This window comes from Balaenoptera acutorostrata, chromosome 8, assembly GCF_949987535.1.
Source record: "Balaenoptera acutorostrata chromosome 8, mBalAcu1.1, whole genome shotgun sequence".
NCBI lineage: Eukaryota > Metazoa > Chordata > Mammalia > Artiodactyla > Balaenopteridae > Balaenoptera > Balaenoptera acutorostrata.
In genome coordinates this window covers 80,857,299-80,862,181 of record NC_080071.1, presented here as the reverse complement: position 1 = coordinate 80,862,181, position 4,883 = coordinate 80,857,299, and positions in this window count along the sequence as shown.

The following is a 4,883-nucleotide window of genomic DNA, read 5'->3' as shown; positions in this document are numbered from 1 at the left end:
ATAGGGATTAGGATATCACTATTTTTGAAATAATTTTTCTTTTTTTCTTTTTTTAAACATCTTTATTGGAGTATAATTGCTTTACAATGGTGTGTTAGTTTCTGCTTTATAACAAAGTGAATCAGTTATACATATACATATGTTCCCATATCTCTTCCCCCTTGCACCTCCCTCCCTCCCACCCTCCCTATCCCACCCCTCTAGGTGGTCACAAAGCACCGAGCTGATCTCCCTGTGCTATGCGGTTGCTTCCCACTAGCTATCTATTTTACCTTTGGTAGTGTATATATGTCCATGCCACTCTCTCACCCTGTCACATCTTACCCCTCCCCCTCCCCATATCCTCAAGTCCATTCTCTAGTAGGTCTGTGTCTTTATTCACGTCTTGCCACTAGGTTCTTCATGACCTTTATTTTCCCTTAGATTCCATATATATGTGTTAGCATACTGTATTTGTTTTTCTCTTTCTGACTTACTTCACTCTGTATGACAGACTCTAACTCCATCCACCTCACTACAAATACCTCCATTTCGTTTCTTTTTATGGCTGAGTAATATTCCATTGTATATATGTGCCACATCTTCTTTATCCATTCATCTGATGATGGACACTTAGGTTGCTTCCATGTCCTGGCTATTGTAAATAGAGCTGCAATGAACATATTGGTACATGACTCTTTTTGAATTATGGTTTTCTCAGGGTATATGCCCAGTAGAGGGATTGCTGGGTCGTATGGTAGTTCTATTTGTAGTTTTTTAAGGAACCTCCATACTGTTCTCCATAGTGGCTGTATCAATTTACATTCCCACCAACAGTACAAGAGGGTTCCCTTTTCTCCACACCCTCTTCAGCATTTATTGTTTCTAGATTTTTTGATGATGGCCATTCTGACCGGTGTGAGATGATATCTCATTGTAGTTTTGATTTGCATTTCTCTAATGATTAATGATGTTGAGCATTCTTTCATGTGTCTGTTGGCAATCTGTATATCTTCTTTGGAGAAATGTCTATTTAGGTCTTCTGCCCATTTTTGGATTGGGTTGTTTGTTTTTTTGTTATTGAGCTGCATGAGCTGCTTGTAAATCTTGGAGATTAATCCTTTGTCAGTTGCTTCATTTGCAAATATTTTCTCCCATTCTGAGGGTTGTCTTTTTGTCTTGTTTATGGTTTCCTTTGCTGTGCAAAAGCTTTTAAGTTTCATTAGGTCCTCTATGGTTAAATATTATAATATATATATTACAATATATAATTGACGTTTATAAATATATAAACCTCAATTCAAAATAGTGTTGAGAAGCTAGAAGGGGGAGCTCTCATGCCTGGCAAGAGCTCAGCCAATGAGAGACAGTCACTACTTAGCCAATGAAAAGCCATGGACTCTTTGTTTACTATCTCCCTCCCAACTTCCTTTTCCCTTTATAAAAGAATTCTGTTTTTGCACGTGGCTCACCATGGTTGTAGAACCCAAATTGCAATTCTTTGCTAATCCCAAATAAATCCATTTTTTGCTGGCAAAATAACTGGCAGTCTATTTGTTTTAGGTCAACAATATATAGTTGTTGTTTTTTTTCTCCAAACAGAGTCAAACTGTGTTTTAGGTTTTATATACTATTTTTCCTTCAGTGACATTGTTGTTTCTGGAAATGCAGCCTCAATTCTGTGAGTCTAGCTGAACTTTCTTTTCTAAGAGAAGGGGAGAATGGATATTTGGGTCCACCTAGCACTCCCTGTTACAGCCCCTAGTAGTGAAATGAGTCAAAAGCTCTTTTACTTTCTGTAAGGTCCTTGATATAAGTGGCCAATATGCTCCCCAGAAATGTGTTTCTAGTTTATTCTCTCCAATATTGCACAAGTGTGTCTGCCTCATCTAGCTCTTGCCAACATTTAATATTATCATTGAAACAAAATATTTGACAGTTTGATAGGAGAAAAACAATCATCACTATATTTGCATTTTTATGATTATTAGTAGGACTAAATTTTTTTCATATATTCATTGGCTGCATTTCTTCTTTGTGAATTGTTTCTTTATGTCTTTAGCACATTTTTTTGATATCTGCATTCAGACACTTGGGGTATTATGCTGCTTGAAATTAGTATGTCTAGCAAGTGGAGGGTGAATTTGTTTCTTCTGATGTTGAGGATTAAAAACAACCTTAACGCAAACAACAGACTTCCTGAGGCTTATAGAAAACCCTACTGAAAAACAGCTTGATGGTAATTGTTATTTGGGTCCTTTATAACTTAGGAAATTCAAGCTCATGTTGGCTTTATCTGGGTGTCGCAGGCAAACCAGAAAGACTAGAAAATACCCTCCACACAATTAACCATGGATTTTCTAAATTCTTAGAAAACAGTGAAGCAATGCCAGCTTATCTCTTTCAAATAAGAGCTACCCTTGGAGTCAGGCTGATAAGTCAGTTGCCCTGGTACTGTGTGCAGAGTGCATGAGGAAAAACCATCTTGTGATGGGAGCGTATCTGGGGTTCACATCCAGTGCCCAGGATGGGAAGACATACTCAAAACGAGACTTGAGAAATGGTAGCTCTTCCTGCTTTCTGCTGCCTGCATTTATGTGTCAGTATTAATAAAAATGTCCTTTTGCTCACCTTCATTGAAATATTTAAAGCAGAAACGGGGGGAAAATCTCAATATGCTCTCAATATTTGCATTTTGGCCTCATAGTCAAGCATGTATTAAGTAGCACATCTGCTCTAACTGTTGTCATAAGCAAAGTGTGTTTATGCTTTAACGCTGGAGACCTAACAGCCTCCACTACTGTTACCAAATCCAAGCTCGTCCTGCTTGCTGCACAACAGGCCAATAAACCTAGAGACAAGTTGTTGGGGCAAGGAATAGTGACTTTATTGGGAAAGCCAGCAGACGGAGAAGATGGTGGACTAGTGTCCCAAAGAACCATCTTACCTGAGTTAGAATTCAGGCTTCTTTTATACTAAAAGGGGAGGGAGTAAAGTAAAACATTTCCTGGTTCTGTTCAGCCTCCAGAGGGGATATGTTAATTTCTTCCTCCCTGCAGTCATTCACAGGCGGGCCTGGTCAGGAGGTTTCCAATGACTTAAAGATACTTTAGTTTAACACTTCCATTACCTGGGAGGCAGGGTTCCCAGAGATGGGCCATTATGTATAACTTAAGCTTGTAGGCAACATCCCTTTAGTGATTAACTTCTAATAGAATACAAAGGTTCTTTCCTATTACACTACCTCAGCAGCAGGCAAGCAAGCCTTGGCTGATCTTGCCAATTTCCAAACCATCATGGCAGACAAGATAAGGGTTCACCAACAATATATGGGTCATATTTGGTGGTTCTTACTCAGGATCCCTTGTAGTGTGGTTAAGAATAAAATACCTGAGTCTGTTGGTGTACCAAGCCAAGCAAAAATTTACTTTAATGGTATTAAACATTTAATGTAGAAAAATATTTCTGTAGGTGGGTTAATCACTTGATAAATCAGTTGATCACCCACAGGGTCATCCAACTTGAGCTGTATCTGCCCCCAGTCCCACCATGTGATACAGTTTCCTGAGAGATACCCAGGCCATACACAGTTAATAGTTATTTATCCATTTCTAAAGGTAACTGACTGGATTGGCTTTGAAATGGGTTATCTCAATTGTGACTTGATAGTGAAGTAAATCATATTCCAGGATTTCCAAAATAATGAAAGAAAACTCATACTTTTGATAGGTGTCATTTTCTAATTTCAGAGTTATCTTTTAATTCTTTTCTTTTCTATAACCTGTGATAATTAACTATTTTTTCGTAAATTATGTACAATTACTGTCTTGGGATATTGGGCTGTAGGTGACTAAACACCTATCATGCATATTAAACTGGGAAAGGCATAAAATTTCTAACCAGATAGATACTTCTGAAAAAAGTAACCTCAGATTGTCCTTTAGGCAGAATTTGTTGTAATATTCAAATATTTCAGTGGTGAACAAGTATTAAATAGCACACTATTTCCAGTTTCTCTAGTCGCGCTATATGCTTATTCTCTTCTAAGTCTATAAAACCCCTGAATTGGATTTTTATTCTTTTGCCTCTTTTAGACAGCAGAGCTGGGTCCTAGTTGATTAATAGATCAAGACTGGCAGAATACAGCTGTACTTCTCTGCTCTAACATTGACTTTTTGTTCCATCCTGACAAAATCATTTAATTTTTCAATTTCTAGATCTCTGTATTAAAAAGGAGGTCACAGAGAACTTAAAAGAATTACATTGTTCTGGTATTCTGGTTTCTGAACTACCAAAATTAAATCATATTAAACCACCTTGTATAATTTTTTCCCTATATCCTAGAATACCTTGAAGTCATTCAAAATTCTCTGGCTGCATAGAATAGCAAATGCCCAGAAATGGTGAGACCAGTTTCCAGTGTCATGGTGGAAATGCTGAAAAGCCCAGAAAACAATGATAAGTTGACAAATGATTTCAAGTAAGTGAAGGTTTGTGCATGAGAATGCAGAGGAGAGTCTTGTGACATGTCAGTCTGAAAACCTGCCATGAATTTGAATTTTCCACCATTACTAACATGGTCTTAAGTTCAGGCCTACTGCTTACAGGTAACTTACTGAGGTTTAGCACTGCCACAGAATTCTGATAGTTTATCACCATCGTGTAAGGTCCCATTCTCAACCGATACTTTTCAGCTGGGTTGGGGTGGAGATCAGAGAGAGACATGTTGGATTCCACAGCAGGAAGCTCAAGGAGGACAGTGGGAGCAGGTACATTCCAGGGTACCTGAAAGTCCCCTGAAGAAGGAGCAAGCGCCAAGGGTGGAGGGATAACCCTGGACACTAGCCTGCACAGTATTCCTCTTAGCTATTGGACGGAAGACTTTGGGCTACTGAACCCATGAC